Below are 12,225 nucleotides of genomic sequence, written 5' to 3'. Positions count from 1 at the left end.
GGTTTCTGGTCCCACTGACAGTGACGGCAATGTATGACTAGAGGGGAGGTAACTCTAAATATCGTCTTCTCATCACCAGGGGTCTCTGTGGTTTGTAAATGGACGACGCCTAAAAATACGCTTGTCAAGTTAAACCTGACGAGTATAATTGACAATTAATTGTGATTTACAGGTATTTGTGTGTTCTCTATCCATATTTATAAACGCTTTTACCTGTATGAGTAGGTTTAGGTCGATATTAACGAACGTATTTGGATAATTCGGATTATTATGATTCGCACAGCTACTTGCCAAGTGACTTCTCAGTTCTCTAAGAATTTTTACCAGGAGTGTCTTCTTTGGATCCTGATTTTATTCATGTTAGTTAAGCCTAGTGTTAGTCAATTCAGTGACAGGCCGTTCTGTTGTAGTGTATAATGCTGCCACCTTGTGTTTAGAAACATCCGTTTGGCTGGAAACATAATTAACACTGATTGCATGCCACTATCAAGGGGATTTTCATACTTTCTGATCACAGATCAGTTGAAATTTTAGGCCGTTGATAATGTTTCTTCAACTTTGACAAAAATATAGAAAACGACCGATTAAAACGGTAGTCAGAATCAGTTATTAATGTGCGTATGTGTCACTTGTTTTCAATCACTTTTGGTGTACTTTTGTCTATCTATTGTAGCAGCAAAATCCTATATCGTAAGGTTTCGGAGGTCACATGTTTTCGGAGAGCAATATATGACACCATAACAAAGCAGGTTCCATCACACAGACATACTCGGGTGATCGCTTGTGTTTAAGATAAAGTTGTCTTTAATAAGTTATGAAATGTTTTACAATTGTTTACAATAGTTTATTGTCATAATCAAGACTTTCAGATGTTCGTAGTGTCTGAAAACCCATTACACAATGGAAGTATGAGACATCATTGGCGGTTCCAAAGGGGGTTTCAGGGGGTTTGAACCCCCCTTTGTGAAAATGACTTAAGGCACATTGAAGATTTTTTTTTTGCGTTGCGGAGCCAGGGGGTTCGAACCTCCTTTCAAAATTCCTGGATCCGCCCATGGACATGTAGTGGTCTCTGATACATTGCATAAACATAGAGTATATGTTTATTGACAGGCAATTTGGAAATATAGTCTTAACGATGTTGAAAAGTATGATTTTATTATATTGTTTAATTATTCTTTTTATCTCCACCTTCATCCATTAATATGCTGGCTATATCACTTTCATCAGTACATCTGGTAAAAGACAATTAAGCAGGACCTTGGATGTTATTTCCAAATGTAGTATAATTGTAAGCTATTTCTAATACCATAGAGAGTGATAAGGAAGCTGGAGAACAAGCAGTCTTGGATCCTTAAAATGTTGCTTGCAGAAAGACAGACACAGCCGCCATTCTGTTGACAACAGAGCATTACTTGGAGCCAAATTATACTGGTCCCTAGGGACTGCTTGTGTGTAGGATGTAGGTGCTGATTATTCACCTCATTATTTGTGTATTAAGTTGGTGGCTCCAGTTTTGTATGAACTGTGCATCATGTACCTGCAGTCAGAATACACTTAGGCTCATCATTATTTGTTACAATTCTAAGTTTACTTAGACTGTGATTATTCACCTCGTTATATGTGTATTAAGTTGCCGAGGTCAGATAATCCAACTGTGCATGACTGGTGACTGTTATGTGAGTCCATTCTCCATGTTCAATAGGTTGCATCAGGTAAAACCAATACTACACATACTGTGACGTACTGTGACATGGATTTTTTAATACAGGTGCTGATAATGACAATGTAACTCCCGCTTTCAATATGATGCATTAGTTACAGGTTTTAATCTGTCTATAATCATGATGATTCATTGTTTTTAATCTGTCAGCACTGACTACCATTCCAAGTTTCACTACGCTGTCAGGTATAGGTGATGTGTCAGAATCTTCCTGCATTGTATTGATGACATGCTGTGGTGTGAATATGTTGATGACATGCTGTGGTGTGAATATGTTGATGACATGCTGTGGTTTGAATATGTTGATGACATGCTGTGGTGTGAACATGTTGATGACCTGCTGTGGTGTGACATATGCATGTGTCCACTGCAGGAGATAATATTCATCATCATGTTGATACACAACCAAGGTAACACATGATCATCATACAGGTAAAGACAGGGCTCTGTATTGGCAAATAAATTGCATTTCAGTACATTGCAATTCAGGTGCCCTTGTTCTGATATGTACAGGGTACTGCTGTAGATTGGGAGCTAACATGTTTGACAAGGAGTGACACTGAATCGTGACTGATTGTACATGCAGGTCTATCCTTTTTACACTTTAAGGCCCAAAAAGATAAATGTTGTGGTTCAACAAAATTAGGTTGGCTATAAAGATTCTTTTTATACAATTTAGAGCTTTAAAGTATGACCTTCTTTCAGTCAAGAATGGAACCACCCTAGTGAATGAAATTCTGTTTAGATTTTAACTTAAACTAGAGGGATATTCACAAAACTTCGAAGTTATTTTTACCCAATATACTGGTTCTCAGAAAGAATATTGTAGTATATAATGTTTGAAAAGCGTATAACAGTATACTGGTAATGCTGTTCAGTTCTTGGGCAAGTGATTTTCATTCATGGTGAAAGTCAAGCAGCTTCTGAATCTGTACCGTTTCCATTTATTGATAGCAATAACATATGCTTAGGGATTAAACCAGGCCAGCTCAGGGGGTTAAATTCTCCTTGAAGTCAACATTAAATGTTAGTGTTATTCACAAGTACAGTAGGAAGTGAGCTTATGGATTTATGCAGGTACCATATTTTGCCAGGTATAGTGTAACCCATGTGTAAGAAGAACAACCCACCCCATCCAACCCAACAAATCTAATTTACATACCCTGTCTGTAACCCAACCCTGTCTGTAACCCAACCCTGTCTGTAACCCAACCCTGTGTGTAACCCAACCCTGTCTGTAACCCAACCCTGTCCTTAACCCAACCCTGTCTGTAACCCAACCCTGTCCTTAACCCAACCCTGTCTGTAACCCAACCCTGTCCTTAACCCAACCCTGTCCTTAACCCAACCCTGTCCTTAACCCAACCCTGTCCGTAACCCAACCCTGTCCTTAACCCAACCCTGTCTGTAACCCAACCCTGTCTGTAACCCAACCCTGTCATTAACCCAACCCTGTCCGTAACCCAACCCTGTCCGTAACCCAACCCTGTCTGTAACCCAACCCTGTCTGTAACCCAACCCTGTCTGTAACCCAACCCTGTCTGTAACCCAACCCTGTCTGTAACCCAACCCTGTCTGTAGCCCAACCCTGTCTGTAACTCAACCCTGTCTGTAACCCAACCCTGTATATAACCCAACTCTGTCTGTAACCCAACCCTGTCCGTAACCCAACCCTGTCCTTAACCCAACCCTGTCTGTAACCCAACCCTGTCTGTAACCCAACCCTGTCCTTAACCCAACCCTGTCCTTAACCCAACCCTGTCTGTAGCCCAACCCTGTCTGTAACCCAACCCTGTCTGTAAACCAACCCTGTCTGTAACCCAACCCTGTCTGTAACCCAACCCTGTCTGTAACCCAACCCTGTCTGTAGCCCAACCCTGTCTGTAACCCAACCCTGTCTGTAGCCCAACCCTGTCTGTAACCCAACCCTGTCATTAACCCAACCCTGTCCGTAACCCAACCCTGTCCGTAACCCAACCCTGTCTGTAACCCAACCCTGTCTGTAACCCAACCCTGTCTGTAACCCAACCCTGTCTGTAACCCAACCCTGTCTGTAACCCAACCCTGTCTGTAACCCAACCCTGTCCTTAACCCAACCCTGTCCTTAACCCAACCCTGTCTGTAGCCCAACCCTGTCTGTAACCCAACCCTGTCTGTAACCCAACCCTGTCTGTAACCCAACCCTGTCTGTAACCCAACCCTGTCTGTAACCCAACCCTGTCTGTATCCCAACCCTGTCTGTAACCCAACCCTGTCTGTAACCCAACCCTGTCCTTAACCCAACCCTGTCCTTAACCCAACCCTGTCTGTAACCCAACCCTGTCTGTAACCCAACCCTGTCTGTAACCCAACCCTGTCTGTAACCCAACCCTGTCCGTAACCCAACCCTGCCTGTAACCCAACCCTGTCCGTAACCCAACCCTGTCTGTAACCTAACCCTGTCTGTAACCCAACCCTGCCTGTAACCTAACCCTGTCTGTGACCCAACCCTGTCTGTAACCTAACCCTGTCTGTAACCCAACCCTGTCTGTAACCCAACCCTGTCTGTAACCCAACCCTGCCTGTAACCTAACCCTGTCTGTAACCCAACCCTGTCTGTAACCCAACCCTGTCTGTAACCCAACCCTGTCCTTAACCCAACTCTGTCTGTAACCCAACCCTGTCCTTAACCCAACCCTGTCCTTAACCCAACCCTGTCTGTAGCCCAACCCTGTCCGTAACCCAACCCTGTCTGTAACCCAACCCTGTCTGCAACCCAACCCTGTCTGTAACCCAACCCTCTCTGTAACTCAACCCTGCCCTTAACCCAACCCTGTCTGTAACCCAACCCTGTCCTTAACCCAACCCTGCCTGTAGCCCAACCCCGTCTGTAACCCAACCATATCTGTAGCCCAACCCTGAATGAAACATATTATCAGAGCATACATGACCCTGAAATTTGTTATAAAATCATGTTTATATCACAATATTTTGTTAAAATTATTCGATGCTTGGCAACTTTTTATGTGTGCTAACACGTTTAGATATCACATGTTAGGTCACAGAGGCAACTGATTTGGGACATCTCAAGTTATGAAAATGTGAGATCTTCGACCCTGCATATAAGGTGACCCCTTTTCTCAGACCCTTCATTTCAGGTATGAAAACCTTGCCTTGAACATGGCATTAGATATATGACTCGTCAATTTGAGCAACATAAAAATTATTTACTGCTCAAAGTATGCAAAGAATTACCTCAATAAATGGAATTGCATCTAATTCTGCATCCCTGTTGAAGTAGCCAAAGACAGTAATGTGTGAAACACATTTTGTGAACAAAACTCACGGTGCCAACAAACAACCAATACCTTCTTGCCATGCTCACCTATTTTCTGTGTTGTTTCAGTGACAGATCCGGGCATCACAATCCATCATGGGAGACAACCATAAGTCTCTCTATGCAAAAATGTCACATTTGACGTTGTCATTGGACCTGTTCTTGAAAGGGTACAGATTTTCTGTATTGCTTCTTGTCTATCATGTTTATGTGTCTATACTGTCTCTCTATGCAAAAATGTCACATTTGACGTTGTCATTGGACCTGTTCTAGAAAGGGTACAGATTTTCTGCATTGCTTCTTGTCTATCATCTTTATGTGTCTATACTGTCTCTCTATGCCAAACTCACAGTTGACGTTGTCATTGGACCTGTTCTAGAAAGGGTACAGTTTCTCCGTATTGCTTCTTGTCTATCATGTTTATGTGTCTATATTGTCTCTCTATGCCAAACTCACAGTTGACATTGTCATTGGACCTGTTCTAGAAAGGGTACAGTTTCTCGATATTGCTTCTTGTCTATCATGTTTATGTGTCTATATTGTCTCTCTATGCCAAACTCATAGTTGACATTGTCATTGGACCTGTTCTAGAAAGGGTACAGTTTCTCCGTATTGCTTCTTGTCTATCATCTTTATGTGTCTATACTGTCTCTCTATGCCAAACTCACAGTTGACGTTGTCATTGGACCTGTTCTAGAAAGGGTACAGTTTCTCCGTATTGCTTCTTGTCTATCATGTTTATGTGTCTATATTGTCTCTCTATGCCAAACTCACAGTTGACATTGTCATTGGACCTGTTCTAGAAAGGGAACAGTTTCTCGATATTGCTTCCTGTCTATCATGTTTATGTGTCTATACTGTCTCTCTATGCCAAACTCACAGTTGACGTTGTCATTGGACCTGTTCTAGAAAGGGTACAGTTTCTCCGTATTGCTTCTTGTCTATCATGTTTATGTGTCTATATTGTCTCTCTATGCCAAACTCATAGTTGACATTGTCATTGGACCTGTTCTAGAAAGGGTACAGTTTCTCGATATTGCTTCTTGTCTATCATGTTTATGTGTCTATACTGTCTCTCTATGCCAAACTCACAGTTGACATTGTCATTGGACCTGTTCTAGAAAGGGTACAGTTTCTCGATATTGCTTCTTGTCTATCATGTTTATGTGTCTATATTGTCTCTCTATGCCAAACTCACAGTTGACGTTGTCATTGGACCTGTTCTAGAAAGGGTACAGTTTCTCCGTATTGCTTCCTGTCTATCATGTTTATGTGTCTATATTGTCTCTCTATGCCAAACTCACAGTTGACGTTGTCATTGGACCTGTTCTAGAAAGGGTACAGTTTCTCCGTATTGCTTCCTGTCTATCATGTTTATGTGTCAATATTGTCTCTCTATGCCAAACTCACAGTTGACGTTGTCATTGGACCTGTTCTAGAAAGGGTACAGTTTCTCCGTATTGCTTCCTGTCTATCATGTTTATGTGTCTATATTGTCTCTCTATGCCAAACTCACAGTTGACGTTGTCATTGGACCTGTTCTAGAAAGGGTACAGTTTCTCCGTATTGCTTCCTGTCTATCATGTTTATGTGTCTATATTGTCTCTCTATGCCAAACTCACAGTTGACGTTGTCATTGGACCTGTTCTAGAAAGGGTACAGTTTCTCCGTATTGCTTCCTGTCTATCATGTTTATGTGTCTATATTGTTACACATGTTAAGACTGGTAGAAGTAGAGTTTCAGATGCATAATGCATGATATATGAATATATTTTCAACAACATGCTGAAAATAATAGACAAATAGTTAGGATAAAATTGTGATAGAATGATTACAGTTATATATGTATGTGTATATGATTAACAAATGTTGCTTATATGACATGTGCCTGCTGTGCACCAACCTGTGGCATGTGCCTTCTATGCACCAACCTGTGACATGTGCCTTCTATGCACCAGGCTGTGACATTTGCCTGCTATCGACCGAACTGTGGAATGTGCTTTCTATGCTCCAACTTGTGACGTGTGCCTCCTATGTACCAACCTGTGACATGTGCCTGCTTTGCACCAACCAGTGACATGTGCCTGCTATGCATCAACTTGTGGCATGTGCCTGCTATCGGCCGAACTGTGGAATGTGCTTTCTATGCACAAACCTATGACATGTGCTTTCTATGCACCAACTTGTGACATGTGCCTGCTATGTACCAACCTGTGACATGTGCCTGCTATCTGCAACTGTGGAATGTGCCTTCTATGCACCAACCTGTGACATGTGCCTTCTATGCACCAACCTGTGACATGTGCCTGCTATGCACCAACTTGTGACATGTACCTGCTATGCACCAACTTGTGGCATGTGCCTGCTCTCGGCAGAACTGTGGAATTTGCCTTCTATGCACCAACCTGTGACATGTGCCTTCTATGCACCAACCTGTGACATGTGCCTGCCATCCAACAACCTGAAACTTGTGTCTGCTATCCATTAACCTGTGTCATGTGCCTGCTATGCACCAACCTGTGACATTTTCCTGCCATCCACCAACCTGTGACATGTGCCTGCTATGCACCAACCTGTTGCATGTACCTGCTATCCGTTATCCTGTGTCATGTGTCTGTTGGCCACCGACCTGTGTCATGTACCTGTTGGGCACCGACCTGTGTCATGTGCCTGTTGGCCACCAACCTGTGTCATGTGTCTATTGGGCACCGACCTGTTGCATGTGCCTGCTATCCATTAATCTGTGGCATGTACCTGTTGGCCATCGACCTGTTACATGTGTCTTTTGGGCTCCTACCTGTGTCGTGCTCATGCTATCCTTTAACATGTGTCATGTGTCTGTTGACCTCCGACCTTTGGCATGTGTCTGTTGGGCACCGACCTGTTGCATGTGTCATGTTGGGCACCGACCTGTGTCATGCGCCTGCTATCCGTTATCCTGTGTCATGTGTCTGTTTGGCACCGACCTGTGTCATGTACCTGTTGGGCACCGACCTGTGTCATGTGTCTGTTGGCCACCGACCTTTGGCTTGTGTCTGTTTGGCACCGACCTGTGTCATGTACCTGTTGGACACCGACCTGTGTCATGTGTCTGTTGGCCACCGACCTTTGGCATGTGTCTGTTGGGCACCGACCTGTTGCATGTGTCTTTTGGGCACCGACCTGTGTCGTGCGCCTGCTATCCTTTAACCTGTGTCATGTGTCAGTTGGCGACCGACCTGTGTCATTTACCTATTGGGCACCGACCTGTGTCATGTGCCTGTTGGCCACCGTTCTGTGTCATGTGCCTGTTGGCCACAGACCTGTGTCATCTGCCTGTTGGCCACCGTTCTGTGTCATGTGCCTGTTGGCCACAGACCTGTGTCATCTGCCTGTTGGGCACCGACCTGTGTCATGTGACTGCTATCCCTCAGCCTGTGTCATGTTCCTGCTATCCACCAGCCTGTGACATGTGTCTGTTGCGCACCAACTTGTGTCATGTGTCTGCTGGGCACCGACCTGTGTCATGTGCCTGCTATCCACCAGCCTGTGTCATGTGTCTGTTGCGCACCGACCTGTGTCATGTGCCTGTTGGCCCCTGACCTGTGCCATGTGCCTGCTATCCACCAGCCTGTGTCATGTGTCTGTTGGCCACCGACCTGTGTCATGTGTCTGTTGGCCACCGTTCTGTGTCATGTGTCTGTTGGCCACCGTTCTGTGTCGTGTGCCTGCTATCCACCAACCTGTGGCATGTGTCTGTTGGGCACCGACCTGTGTCATGTTCATGTTATCCACTGAGTGGCATGTGTTGACCGCCGATTCGTGTCTTCTTTTTCCTCCTGATCCTCGACCCAGGCTTTACTAACTGTCCTTGATTACGCTCACCCTGGTTGGAGTCCTATCTTTTCTGTTTTACCCTGACCCTGTCTCCAGCCCTACTAAAGTGATAGAGACATATATAACGCTCTACAGGAACTTTACTATATATGGGTATTCGCCGGGAGCTGCTATCAGTACACGACACAATACCGGATGACGCAATAATCTACAAACGCCTCATGTGACCAGGCAAATGATAATAGGATCGTTGTACAAGTAGGCGGCTTCTACGCAGTGGGAGCAGTTACCTTAGCATAGCGCCGTGGACAGCTTTTGCAACAAATATACGAAAATCCGAACATATCCATCAATATCATGTATACTCATCAGGTGGAAGAACTGTGACGCAATTTGATGACAGTGACTGGAATCCATCTGTAGGACGTGAGTACCGTGTTTATTCTACACTAGCTATTGCATTTCCGCCATTATATAGTTGTCTTTCGACGTCTTGATATGGCTGGTGTACGAGCCTGCCGACCCTTCTGTATCAATGAGAAGACGTGTGTTGGCGTGTATGTATGCCAAGGGTAGTCACACTCACTATTGATGACGTTTCCCTGACTCTGGTCACATTATGTGACTCCTTATGCACTTTTTGAATGAACTCTGATTCGTGTATTTTTTAATATTGACCCCTTTACTCTTTCTTAATGATTTGTGACATATACAAGAGACACATGACACAGGTCGGCGGCCAAACAGACACATGACACCGGTCTGCAGTCATCAGACTCATGACACAGGTCGGCGGCCAAACAGACACATGACACAGGTCTGCAGTCATCAGACTCATGACATAGGTCGGTGGCCAAACAGACATATTGCACAGGTCTGCAGTCATCAGACTCATGACACAGGTCGGCGGCCAAACAGACACATGACACAGGTCTGCAGTCATCAGACTCATGACACAGGTCGGCGGCCAAACAGGCACATGACACAGACCTGTAGTCATCAGACTCATGACACAGGTCGGCGGCCAAACAGACACATAACGCAGGTTTGCAGTCATCAGACTCATGACACAGGTCGGCGGCCAAACAGACACATGACACAGGTCTGCAGTCATCAGACTCATGACACAGGTCGGTGGCCAAGCAGGCACATGACACAGGTCTGCAGTCATCAGACACTTGACATAGGTCGGCGGCCAAACAGACACATGACACAGACCTGTAGTCATCAGACTCATGACACAGGTCGGCGGTCAAACAGACACATGACACAGGTCAGCAGTCATCAGACACATGACATAGGTCGGCGACCAAACAGACACATGACACAGGCCTGCAGTCATTAGACTCATGACACAGGTCGGCGACCAAACAGACACATGACACAGGTCTGCAGTCATCAGACTCACGACACAGGTCGGCGGCCAAACAGACACATGACACAGGTCTGCAGTCATCAGACTCATGACACAGGTCGGCGGCCAAACAGGCACATGACACATGCCTGCAGTCATCAGACACGTGACACAGGTCGGCGGCCAAACAGACACATGACACATGTCTGCAGTCATCAGACACATGACACAGGTCGGCGGCCAAACAGACACATGACACAGGCCTGCAGTCATCAGACACGTGACACAGGTCGGCCAAACAGACACATGACACAGGCCTGCGGTCATCAGACACATGGCACAGGTCGGTGGCCAAACAAACCCATGACACAAGTCTGCAGTAATCAGACACATGACACAGGTCGGCGGCCAAACAGACACATGACACAGGCCTGCAGTCATCAGACACATGACACAGGCCGGCGGCCAAACAGACACATGACACATGTCTGCAGCCATCAGACACGTGACACAGGTCGGCGGCCAGCAGACACATTGCACAGGTCCGCTGACACAAGGCCGAGAAATACATAAATACGCACTTGACTCTACTACCTTGACTTCAGACCCACGCGTTACCAAACAACACTTTTTCATCATCTGACCCTGAACCAAGCTTACAATCATGGCCTAGCGTTTCTATCTTTCCCAGCCCAAACTAGAGACATATTTGGGTGTTCAGATAACAGCCCTTCACGTTGGCTACTGCCTTAGTGACATAACATTGCATGGCGCATTAACCGACATTCCGCTTATCGAATCATAGCTGTACACTTAGGCAGCTTCTACGTAGTGGCAGAAGTCGCCTTAGTACACCTGCTTCACACTGACGGCTAGGGACAGACATATCATCTGATATACGAAAATCCGAACATATCCATGTATATCGTGTGATTATCAGGTCTAAGAACTGTGACGCAATCAGATGACGCTGATTAGAATTCATCAGTCGGACGTGAGTACAGTGTGTATACTACACTAGTCATTGTTTTTCAGCCACTATTAGACATAGATACCCACCTAACGCTTGCCAAGAGCTTTACCATATATGGTTGTTCAGATAACAGCCCTCCGTGGTGACTGCTGTCTTGGTGATAGTCAATGCGCAACCAAACATTGGATGAGTTACATGCCGCTCATAGGATCGTAGTTGTACAATCAGGCGGTCTCTACGCAGTTGTAGCAGTTACCTCAGTGTATCTTCTTAACGCTGTACGCGCCACCCTTGGGACGGAGACAGACACATCATCTTATATACGAAAATCCGAACATATCCAACTATATCACGTGTGGTTATCAGGTAGAAAATACCTCTGACGCAAACGGATGACACTGACTGGAATTCATCAGTCGGAAGTGAGTACAGTGTACATTCTACACTAGCTATTTCAGCCATTAGCAAGTCGTCTATCATTAAAGTTGTAAGCATTGATTTGCTGTGTTATGAGTATCTGCGGTGCTGGAAAAATAATCCTGTGGCCTGTACAGTTGTAACTTGATGTGATCCACTTACGGCAAATGTTGATGTTATCGACTTGTGCTTTTAAGAGGGGAAATAATTTGATTTGATGTATAAAATGGGAAATAACACCCCATGTCTGATGGTAATGAAATATGAATGGACTAAAAAACTGCTTATTGTCGACTGGTTTTAGACTCTTTTGTCTTGTGTTCTCGCTGCTCTGCTCATTGCGACACCTATTGAAAGATTGAAGAACGATATCAAAACAGGATATACAACAAAGAGCTACATCCAAACTGATGTGTTTTTGAACTAGAAAGGGCGACGCTTTTAGTCAAAATCTCATTGTGTACATTATACATCATATGCAGTCCAGTAAACGAACAGAGTGATAACTTTGTGCATTGCTATCTATGCCGAAATTCGCGATGTGTGTATATCCTCGTTAACTAAGCTGGAAATAGAAATCAGATGTTTGCACACTTTCTACCGATCTACCGGTTAAAGAAACACCC

General features: G+C 44.7%; 1 protein-coding gene across 2 annotated transcripts in view; it reads left to right on the top strand.

Annotated features, from left to right (window-relative positions):
* The window catches only part of LOC124276596, a 210,787-nt gene that overhangs the window by 64,065 nt on the left and 134,497 nt on the right, over positions 1–12,225 (top strand). The window contains exon 1 of one of the 2 annotated variants that reach the window (XM_046712267.1): positions 9,106–9,281. The exons of the other annotated variant lie outside the window; for it this stretch is intronic. The gene's annotated coding sequence lies outside the window, so the exon portion shown is untranslated. Of the gene's footprint in view, positions 1–9,105; positions 9,282–12,225 lie in introns of those variants that run through there. 2 annotated transcript variants of the gene reach the window in all.

Source organism: Haliotis rubra, unplaced genomic scaffold (genome assembly GCF_003918875.1).
Source record: "Haliotis rubra isolate DU_JTF1 unplaced genomic scaffold, ASM391887v1 Scf1052, whole genome shotgun sequence".
Classification (NCBI taxonomy): Eukaryota; Metazoa; Mollusca; class Gastropoda; order Lepetellida; family Haliotidae; genus Haliotis; species Haliotis rubra.
Note: the sequence above shows the minus strand (reverse complement) of the source record. Positions and strands in the feature narration are given on the sequence as shown.